Here is a 12,355-nt window from a genome sequence, read left to right on the forward strand (position 1 = left end):
CTCTGCATCATCTCATGTATCAAGGCACATAATGGTTTACACAAGAAGAACCACACCTTCTTAGCCCACGTCGTCGACAAGAAGAAAGGAGAAAAGAACACTAAGGACATCCCGGAGGTATGTAACTTCCCTGACGTATTTCCCGAAGACCCCTCGTGAGTGTCCCACAAACGACAAGTTGAATTTAGAAACAACTTGATAGCCGGCGCCACTCCAATCTCCAAGTCACAATACAGACTAGATTTGGCAGAGATGCAAGAACTATCCAGTCAACTGAGCGAATTACTGGACAAGGGTTTCATAAGGCCAAGCTTCTCGCCCTGGGGTGCTCCGGTCTTATTTTTAAAGAAAGAAGGATCGTTCTGCATGTGTATCGATTACTGAGAGCTAAACAAACTCACCATATAAAACCGATACCCTATTCCCCGTATCTATGACTTATTTGACCAATTGAAAGGATCAAGTTACTTTTCCAAGATAGATCTAAGATTTGGATACCACCAACTACAGGTCCGGGAGGAAGATGTTTCCAAAACCGCATTCCGAACTCGCTACGATCACTATGAATTCATAGTTATGCCCTTCGGTATAACAAATGTGCCTACGGTGTTTATGGACTTAATGAATCGGAAATGCCGGCTTTACCTAGATAATTTCATGATAGTATTCATCGATGATAAACTATTCTATTCACGAAGTAAATATGAACACAATCAACACCTGCGACAAGCTTTGGAAACATTAAGGGCAAAGAAGTTGTATGCGAAGTTCTCCAAATGTGAGTTCTGGATCTAAAGGGTGGATTTATTATCTCATGTGGTCAACGAAGAAGGAATACATGTGGACCCTTCCAAAATCAAAGCAATCGAAGGTTGGGCGACACTAAGAACCCCAATGGAGATTAGGAAATTCTTGGGCCTCGCTGGTTACCACAAGAGGTTCATACATAATTTCTCCAAGATTGCTAAGCCGCTCACCGCCCTAACTCAGAAGGGTGTAACCTTCATCTGGGAGAGGAAACAAGAGGGTGATTTCTATACCTTGAAACAAGCTCTATGCAACGCCCTAGTCTTGTCTCTCTCAGAAGGGACGGAAGAATACGTGGTGTATTGTGATGCATCTAATCAAGGATTAGGCAGCAAAGAAAGGTCATAGCCTACGTGTCGTGACATCTAAAGACCCACGAAGTCAACTACACCACACATGACCTTGAGTTTGGAGCAACAGTGTTTGCTCTAAAGATCTGGAGGCACTACCTTTATGGTACAAAGTGCACCATTTTCACGGATCACTAGAGCCTCCAGCGCATTCTAAACCAGAAGGAGCTCAACATGATGCATCGACTATGGGTAGAGCTAATGAATGACTACAAGTGTGAAATTTGATATCACCCGAGCATGGCCACCGTGGTACCAGATGCCCTGAGTTGGAAAGAATATTCGGGTCACCGAGTAAAGACACTAACCATGACCATACATTATCACCTATCTTCAAAGATCAAGGAGGCCATGCTGGAAGCCTTATAACTTGAAAATTTCATGAGTGAAGCCTTGCGCTGAATGGAGAAGAATTTTATGGTTAAGGATGATGGAGCTTACTATCTCATGGATCAGATCTGGACACTGAAGTTTAGTGGGTACAAAGATGTTGTCATAAAGGTGGGTTATAAGACAAATTACTCCATTCATCCTGGTTCTGACAAGATGTATTAGGACCCGAAGAAACTTTATTGGCGGCCAAACATGAAAGAAAATATAGCTACCTATGTGGTAAAATGTTTGAATTGCGACAAAGTCAAGGTAGAATATCAAAATCCCTCGGGTTTACTCCAGCAACCAGACATACTCGAGTGGAAGTGGGAACGGATAACCATGGACATCATAAACAAGCTGCCCAAGACAGCGGGTGGGCTTGACATTATCTGGGTGATTGTTGATAGGTTAAAAAATCCTCACACTTCCTGCCAATAAAGGAGACCTATAAGATGAAGAAGCTGACAAGGACATACATTAAAGAAATAGTGTGACTGCATGGTGTGCAAATATCTATCATCTCCGATAGAGATAGCAGATTCACGTCACGATTCTGACAGTCCCTACAGACGTCCTTAGGAACCGAACTAAATATAAGCATCGTCTATCATCCTCATACCGACGGGCAGAGCAAGAGGACCATGCAGACACTTGAAGATATACTGAGAGCGTGTGTGATAGACCTTGGTAAAGACTGGGATGCCCGCTTTCTACTTGTCGAATTCTCCTACAATAATAGCTAATCACACTATATTTAAGGTTTCTTCATTCGAAGCTCTTTACGGATGCAAGTGCAAATCACCTTTGTATTGGGCCGAGGTGGGTGACACACAGCTGGCAAAGGGACGAGTACCTGATAGCACCCTCACGGGCCTGGATATGATACGGGAAACCATAGAGAAAATTGTTCAAATCCGTGAGCGCTTAAAACCATCCCGGGATCGACAAAAAAGCTACACAGATAAGTGACACAAACCTTTGGAGTTCCAGGTCGGTGACCGTGTACTGTTAAAGGTCTCACCCTGGAAGGTAATGATTTGATTTGGCAAGAATGGAAAGCTAAATCCATGGTATATAGGTCCATTTATGGTCCTTTCTAGGATCGGGCCGGTGGCTTACAAGCTTTGACTACCATGGGAGCTCAGCAATGTGCATCCTGTCTTCCATGTGTCCAATCTGCAAAAATGCCTATCTAATGAAACTTTCTTCATCCCATTGGATGAGATAGAAGTAAACAAAAATCTTCATTTCGTCGAGGAACCCGTAGAAATAATGGACAAGGAAGTGAAACAGATGAAACAAAGTCGCATCTCTGTAGTGAAGGTCCGATGGAATGCCAAGCAAGGACCCGAATTCACTTGGGAGCACGAAGATCAAATGAAGCAGAAGTACCCACATCTGTTCCATGGCTCTTGAGTGTCTACTTTAGAGCTAATTTCGGGACGAAATTCCCTCTAACAGGGTGATGATGTAACAACTAGTAAATTTGGGTCAAGAAAAGTCTAAATTGTAACCACGTACAAATAAATTCATAATACCACCATGCTATAATTTATTCTTGTAAATCAAAAAGGAGATTATTTATATGAGTACACATCGAAGCATATATTCAGAATCACGTTCGTAATAAACGTTTAAATGTCAAGATAGGTCAAATAATTAAAGCATGAATTAACAGTGGGACATTGCTTTAAGGACTTCAGCCAAGAAAACCTCATGACCGAAAACCCTTTTGATTGAAAACCCTAGAAACCGAAAACCCCAAGAATGAATAAAGTAGGACCGAAATCAAGCCAATAAACCTCGCTAGGCCGAAACCACATATGATTTCGGTGATAATAGATGTTCTATAGTGTTATTCAGTGGATATTAAAGAGAAAGTGTAGGTGTTGACCTGGGTGATAAGATAATTCAACTTCACTTCTAATTACACAACACATACCCATGAAATACCTCCCTTCATCCTTCAAATACCCATGAAATCACTTATCTACTTCTCCCATAAAAATCACGTCAAGAGAGCATTTCTTCATTACTTTCCTTCACTATCTCTACCTCCCTTCATCATCATATTCCATAAGACTTCTCTCAAGAACAAGAGATAAACTCTTCAAGATCCTTCATGGGTTGATTTTGCTTCAAGAGGTCTTTAGAAGTTGATAAGTATTTTTGTAATACTTTGGTTCTTTTAATCATTATTATCTTAGTTTCATCATGTTTACACACATTATCATGTGTGAAAGCTTTAGAAAAATCACACCTCCGAAGAAGATTATCAACTTCACTCAGGAAGCTAGGCTCGAAACCTCATCTCCTTCCTTCAAACCATCCACAAAATCAACTCATCGTGAGTTCATACCCCACCTTTTTCGAGATTTTCATTTTTTTTTTTTGGGGGGGGGGGGGGGGGGGAATACAAGCAAAACTATATTACAAAAAGGTGTTGTTATATTTATTCATCTATATGTTGTGTATAAGGTTTATGTGCATGCTAAGTGATTTTTCTAGTTATTTCAAGCTTTCATGCACCATACAGCTAAGTAATAGTATATAACTAACTAAAAACAAGTTTAAAATATATTACTTGAACAAATGGGAATATTTTTCTAGTTATTTCAATCTTTTATGCACCGTACAGGAAGTTTTCTATCAAGGCTGAGTCTTCATAACTATTCTAAAACAATATTCTCTTGGGTTTTAACCAAATAATGAATATTCTAAATCTATAATTTTTTATAAATAGGTTTACATTTTACTAACTCTACAATTATAATGCCCCGAATCTTGAATGAGTAATTAAGAGTTTTTATGACTTTGGAGGACCTACTCAACGAGTTGGTTGGACCCGACTCGTCGTGTAGGGCCTGAGCAGGTGACGCGAGTTATGAAGCCCACTCATCGAGTAAAAGGGAGGACTCGATGAGTTGAGTATGTGTAGTGAAAACCTAATTTCTTGGGGTTGTGTAATATTTAAAGGACCTTAAGCCCTCATTTCTACGACACCAGCCACTTTACTCCCTGTGTGAAACCCTAATCGGCCATAGTGAGCTAAAAGAGAAAGAGAGCTAATATTTGAATGTGTTTGTGATCTATTGGAAAAGAAGAGGAGAGCATCAAAGAAGGAGTGAGGAAGGACTGTGGGATCCAGTGTTCATCCACCTTGAGCTTCTGTTGGAAGGTAAAAGTCATCGCCTTTATTATTAAAACCCTAAATGGGATTTTTTATGGCATTTCAAGCCCTAATTGCCATGCATGGACGTAAAGATTTTGCTTTACATGGTATCTAAACCTTGGGTGGCTAGATCTAGAGTTTGGGGTTGTAGATCTGCCTAAAAATGTCTGAATGAGAACATAGACCGAATGGACTCGTTGAGTCAATGAGCTGACTCAATTAGTCGGCTAGGGTTTCCTCAATGAATCTGGACATTGGTAACTTGGCAAGTTGATGAGACAAATCGACAAGTTAAGATGGATTTTGCGACATTTCTAAGGAAATGAGGGGACTCGGAAAGTCACATAGATGCACTCGGCGAGTTGGGTCAACATGAACAGTTGACTCTAGTGTTGACTTCTGTTGACTTTAGGGTTTGGTCAACACAGGGATGATGGGGACCATGGAGGGGTAACATGCTCTTTTACCCAACCCAGGAGTTTGAGAGATAAAATAACTTAGTTTATTTAGAGTAGTGTATACAATCATCAAGATCTCGAACGATTATTTCCTAGAATACCTTTACATATTTGTGTTATGAGATATTTATGAGATGTTAGGGATGCATCCTAGAGGATAGGCTAGGTATTTCATATTTAGGGCTTGAGTTGCCTGATTTGTGATGCCTTAGCCTAGGAGTTGCTGCTATCTGTTATTTTCCTTAAGTATATGTTGTGTAGGAGTTTCTAGCAGGAATCCTTTAGAGAGAGCTTTGAGTAGAGGAGTAATCTAGGAGAGATACCTAGATGCGCATTTTTGGAATCTACTAAGAGAATAGTTGATACCTAGAAGAGGTAGGGTTGCCTGAGTTTAGTAATGCCTTTTAGAGTTGCGGATAGAGTAAGTGGAATTGTATGCTAGAGTGGTTTTATGTGTGGTGGAGGTAACTCGATGCCCGAATGTTGCTTGCTTTGTACTTTGTGGAACTATTGATGATGGGAGACAACTACTCAGTGAGTATGATGATATTTAGGAGGTAGATGGATGGCATCATGAGGACTTCTTTAGGAGCTGATGCCAGAGAAATGTGAGAACCTATGAAGAGCGTAGGGAGTGACTTTAGTCCGATAAGTATGCTGATAGAGAAGAGTATTTGCTGGGGAGAGAACATGTGCAATGGAATTGGTGATCGAGAAGGTTGAGTAGCTACTTTGGAAATTTGGGACGATCCATGTGGAAAGTATGGGTAGATGTGGCAGGTAGTATGGGCTTGTACTACTGAAAGAAAAGGACCCATACTCCAAACAGGGAAAATTCCATAGGTTCCAAATTAGCGGGTTGAGGGGATATAAGATCGTTTCGGTACCATGATTCGTAGCAGAATGTGTTTCTATCTTTAATAGTTATCCGATGATGGGTGCTTAGACTGAGAATGGATATGGTAAACTATGGGGCCAGAGGGCCATATCGGTTGAACCTCAATAGAGTGTATCTTGCAAGGAAAATTGAGTTTAGATCCCGAAGAGTTTGACTAGTGAGTGACTAGATGGAGTCGCAGGACTTGAGGAAGAGTGGAGATGATACGATGTGGAGGATTGCGGTCTAGGTTGAGTGATCGGCCTATTGTTGAAATGTCACTTCTGTGACGAGTATTACACTACTTCCACTTCTTGTATAGAGAGAAAGTGATAACGAGCATCTAGTTTCATAGTTGGAGGTAAACCCCGTAGGATAGCATATAGTTGTGATATTTTCACCAGAGTAATTGTGGTATGTTTTCTGCGAAGTATTTCTTATATCGTGAGAGAGTCATTAGTGGGGACTGAGATGGATGAGGATAAGGAGATGCCTTAGTTGAGTAAGGCATACTTCATAGCAACGGTTGCAGGGAATCAAGAGGAGTATACAGGGGCGGTGACCCTCGTTGCCTACCTTGTGTACCAGCTGAGAGAGTGAGGTCTTTTGCTTCTATGATGATACATGCGATGGAATGTTGGTTGAGGGATCGAAGATGAAGCATGTGATGGTGCATTATTTCCAGATTGAGAGTCGTAACTAATTCGGGACAACTGGGATATCCGGCTATGTGTCAGTATGAGATTCCAGGATGACTAGAGGCAATCACATTCGGAGGATTCCGAGGATTTCATCTGAGATTCAGGATAATTGGAGTTGCTTGGTCTCTATTGGGAAGAACTCGGTTGGTATGAGAATTTGTGTTGTACCTGGTGAGACGATATGTGGAGTAGACGGTTGGTATGACAATTTGTGATGGTTGGTATGACAATTTGTGATGGTTCAAACCCTGAGTAGGGGAGAACTGGGTATTTTATTGAGAGGCTCAACGATCGGTTCAAGTGCGGTTAGAGAACTGGTAATGTAGATCTACGATATGGACACATGAGACTTAGGTTATTGGTGTAGACGGTTGGTATGACAATTTGTGATGGTTCAAACCCTTAGTGGGGGAGAACTGGGTATTCTATTGAGAGACTCAACGATCTTTTCAAGTGCGGTTAGAGAACTAGTAATGTAGATCTACGATACGGACACATGAGACTTGGGTTATTGGTGGATGAGGCAAGGTGCAAAGCGAGATGTTGTGTGTTGTACGTGTTCAGGAGAGGATGAGTATATCCACAGTAAGTAGCCGTTGGTCAGGGACCTTATCGTGGTTAGGAGCTCTTTGAGGCGGTTGGTTTGTTGAGGTCCAATTTCGACTGTTGAGAAATTCTAGTTTGATGTATGGGTTGTTATATGCACTCCGGGAAGGGCAACAATTAATTTGGAAACCAACTTCACAGTCGGTATGAGTATTGTTGCATGGGTTTTGAGCGGTAGAAGATGGGGTTTCGGATTGTCCTCAACGTGTTCTTAATCATTGACGATTCCTCTGCGTCTCAAATTGTGAGTTGGAGTATTTTGAGGTTATGAGTTGTGCGAGTGTAATGTCAGTGGTTGAGGCAAGATAGTATGAGATCATGAGAGAGTCTATTGTGGTATCTGAAGGCCCATAATATTATGGTTTGAGCTAGGCATTAATTTAGTATAGATCTGATTAGGGTTTCAGTGTTTGTATAGCAGTGTAGCGATTTGAACTTGTATGTATGCATCCGCACACGTGTGTATGGCTGCACACTCGTGTGCTGGTGGGGATACTATTTATAGTAGCTGAGTTGTGTCAGATTGTACTTGTTGCTGAACAGTGTAGTGTGTGTACTTCTCAAGGTGTACTTGACATTTATGATATAGATGTGTGCATGCTTGATGTTATCTCTCTTCTACTCCTTGTATACTTAATTTTGATTGCTATTTTGCTTCATTGATTACTGAATTGGATCCATAGTTTTTGGGACTAAGAATTGGTATCAGAGCCAATTTGGTATCAATTGAAGTATTTTAGAGTGTGAGGTTGAAATATTTCATTGTTTGAAGGTGTGCGGTTCACTGTTTGAAGGTGTGTGGTTCACTGATTGAAGGTGTGCTGCCAAGTGTATGCGGTTGAGTGTGGTGTGTGCGGGTGCATTCAAAAACTGTGTGCTATCTAGTTTGTGTGGCTGCTTTCAAAAACTGTTTGCTGTTTAGAGTGTGTGACTAGGTTTGCTGTTAAATTGTGTGTGCTATTAAGAGTGTGCGGCTGGGTTTATTGTTAAATTGAATGTGCTGTTAAGAGTGTACGGTTGGATATGCTGGTGAGAGTGTGCGGTTACAATTCATGTGCTATTGAGTGTGCTGCTTAGTGTGTGGTTGAAGTTGTGTGTGCGGTTAAGTGAAATTTTGTGTGCGGTCGCAATCAGTAAAGTTTGTCACAATGGAATCTCAAAACATGATAGTACATCTAGAACTTGAATCCATCATGGGAACAACGTCTCGGATTCCTCGACTCTTGAATGCTGAAGGTTTTCTAAAATGGAAATACCGAATCGAAAAGTATATTAAAATGAAAGACTTCAAGATTTGGCGCAGTATACTTAGAGGACCAATTCGAATCACTACAGTAGTGGATGAAGTCATTTTTGACAAACAAATTGAAAATTATACGGATGAGGATTTTGAGAGAATTGAAGAAAAAAAAGCCCTTGCTACGCTTACAATGGCATTATCTCCAGAAATTGCTCAGGGTTTCCGTGAGTATACATCTGTGAAGGCACTTTGGGAAGCTCTTATTGAAGTCTATGAAGGAAATGAAGATATGAAGCAAAGTCTTTAGGATATGCTTCGAAAAAAGTTCAACATGTTCAATTATGTCCTGGTCGAAACTCTTGAGAATCAGCTTCAAAGGTTCATTACTCTTACTACAGAAATGAGTTCTGCAGGTGTTTCCGTGACAAGATCTGAAATCAACACGAAATTGTTAAACTCCTTTCCAAAATCCTGGGACATGAATATCTCAGTGATTAAGAAAACAAAAGACTTAAACAGGCTAAGTTTGGCAGAAACAATGGCTATAATCAAGGCCTATGATCTGGATGAAAAGCAGAGGGAGATTAATCATGTTAATTCTTATTCCACTACAAATCTAGGGATCCAAAACTTAAACAATAATACTTTTTCAAGCTTCACAGTTGCACAAGCTTCTTAAGTTACCCCAACTACACATGTTCCACAAGTTCAACCTTTCATGACTCATCAATCAAATCAACCTACATCCTATGTTCCTCTTTTAATGCAACAAGTTAAAGTCTCTCAACCTCAGATCATGCCTCAACAAGCTAATCTCAATGCTGGATCATCAAATGTTGTACCTTCTCAATCTCATGTTTTCAGCTCTCAGATGAAAGAAAAGGAAGAAAACAAGGCTCTAGCTACAGGCTTGGTAAACTGCTACAATGCTTTCTTGGCTGGAGAACTCTCTCCATAACTTTCATTTGCCGATCTTGATCAAATTCATCTTGGAGATATAGAAGAGATGGACATAACCTGGCAAATGGCTATGGCTGTGTTCAGGGCAAAGAAGTTTTCCAAGAAAACTGGTAAAAACAAATGGAGTGTAAATTCTGACAAAAAGGTCGGGTTTTTTACAAAGGAAAACTTCGCTGCTACAATTGTCATGAGCCAGGGCATTTTGCTAGAGAGTTTCCAAAGCCCAACAAAAGGGAAAATGCCGATCGAACAGTGGTGCCAGTTACCTATGTCCACAGCAACAACAAGGGATCCTAATCTAACAACCAAACTCAGAATCTAGCAATGGTGGCGCAATCATTTGATTGGGAAGATCAAATTCAGGCCCTGAATATTTCAGGACCTAAAAATACCTTTCTGGCCCAAATCAAGGATTGCAAGGAGAAAGATATGGATGCAGATCCCGAAGAAGAAATGATGAACCTTCAGTTCGCCTTTATGGTACAGACTACTTCTAGGCCATCCAAGCCTGAGGTAAGTGAATCTGTTTGTTCTTCATCTTGTGCTAAAACTATTAAATATTTGCGAGAATCAATAGAACTAATTAAGAGAGAGAATGAGGACTTGAAATATGAGGGATACACCCTTAGGAAAAACTAAAAGCCCTTAAAAACTCAACTAGAAAATAAAATAAAGGATTTTAGGAAATTGCAAGAAGACTACAACAACAAATGCGAGAATTATGATCATCTCTAACGAAAATTTGAAGCTGTGTCCATTGAACTTGACTCATTAAAAAACACGTTTTGAAAATGCTGTATTTAATTTTAGAAAATATGATGAGTCAAGTGAAACAATTGCAAAAATGATATAGGGACAAATGCACTGGAGAGATATCACTCATGGGAATCAAATAAATGTTGGCTTAGGATTTGAGAGTGTCCCTCCTCCCTTCAATCATAACTACACTGCTATTCCCTTATCTCAAGAAGAAATTGACAGAGAACCTCACATGGTATATGGAAAGTCAGCTACTGAGCAGGCAATACAGTTTAATAATGAGAGTTTGCATACTAACGTTTCTACCTTAAGTGCAGATACATCAATAGTTCAGGGGGAGCATGAAGCTGAAACATTTGAGTCAAATAATTCTGTGTCTAAGTTTGATGTTATTTTCTATGATAAGTCTGTGTCAAAAGCAAACACTAATGTTTTTGTGTCTGGTGGTGTATTATTCTAGTATGATAATTCTGTTAATGATGGTGTTGTTTATGATAAAACTGTTAAATCTGATTTGAATGTCTTTACACCTTCCACATCTGCTTCAAAATCTTGTGATGGATCTTGCAAGTGTGGAAGTGTTAGAAATGAAAAGAGAAAGAATAAATCTATCGATAGCAGTGCCAAAACCATTAATTATAAACAAATATGTTTTAACTGTGGCACTGCTGGACATATTTCCAGAAATTGTATGAACCGGAAGTTTGTTTCTCATACAACAAAAAGAGGGGAGAATGAATTTCGGGGACGATCTTTAATTAGAAAACCCCCCAGCACTCGTTATCGAAATGGTGACTTGAATACAAATTCAAACAAGAAAATGGAAAATTCTCAAAAGAATAAACATGTTTTCCGTAAAAACAACAAGTGTTTGCCAAAGTCAACTCAGGCTAAGTCTAAGTTGCATTTGTCAAAGAGCAAGGCCGGATCTTCAAACTCTTCAAGTAGAAAATCCACCGGGTCGAAGCAAACAAACAAATTTTCAAAACCTAACTTTCAGTGGATACCAAAATCATCTTCAAAATCAACTTTAGTTCAGTCACCATTAACCTCTACATCAAATGAAAAGAAAGAATCAAATGAAAATCTGTGGAAGGAATGTCATCAGACCCTGGTATGTCGACCCAGGATTGTGATGACCTGGGTCCCCAAAACTAAATAAATCCGCTTATCGTGCAGGGATAGTTGCGGAGGAATGTCGTTAGACCCTGGTATGTCGACAGCGGCTGCTCCCCACATATTACTGGAGACACATCCCAACTGCACGACATTCAAACTTTTAATGGAGGATATGTTTCCTTTGCGGGCGGATAGGGCGGAAAAATTAATCAAAAAGGAACTGTTTCAAATGGAGTGTTGAATTTTGAGAATGTTAACTTTGCTCCTAAACTAAAGAACAGCTTGCTGAGTGTTTCCCAGATCTACGACAAGGGGTTACTCCACTCATTTCACAGATAAGGAGTGTCTGATCTTAAAGCCTGGTGTTGTCATCCCTGAAGATTGATTGTAAGATCTAAGCGCGATGGGAAAGCCTACATTATAGACATGAACAACAATATCCCCGACAAAGTCACTTGTCTTTTCTCCAAAGCTTCTGAACAAAATTTGATGTTGTGGCATCGTCGTCTCGGTCATGCAAATGCAAAGAACTTGAATCGGCTTGCGAAGAATGAACTGGTCCGAGGGTTACCTGTCAGAGATTTCATTACATTTGAAAAATGTGTTTCCTATGCTCAAGTAAAGCATCATCGGAAACTACACTTTCCAAAGCAGATAAACTCCATAAGTCAAGTGCTCGAGTTGTTACATATAGATTTATTTGGTCCGGTTAATGTTTTCAGCATCAATCGCAACTTATATTGCCTAGTTGTGATAAGCGATTACTCTCGGTTCACTTGGGTTTTCTTTCTGTCCAAAAATGCTGGGATCGCTGACCTCATCAAATGATTCATTGTGATGATTGAAAATCAAACCAACAATCGAGTGAAAGCACTGCGTACTGATAATGGAATACAATTCAAAAACACTATTCTTGATCATTTTTGCGCTG

This window comes from Lactuca saligna, chromosome 4, assembly GCF_052625555.1.
Source record: "Lactuca saligna cultivar CGN05327 chromosome 4, ASM5262555v1, whole genome shotgun sequence".
Classification (NCBI taxonomy): domain Eukaryota; kingdom Viridiplantae; phylum Streptophyta; class Magnoliopsida; order Asterales; family Asteraceae; genus Lactuca; species Lactuca saligna.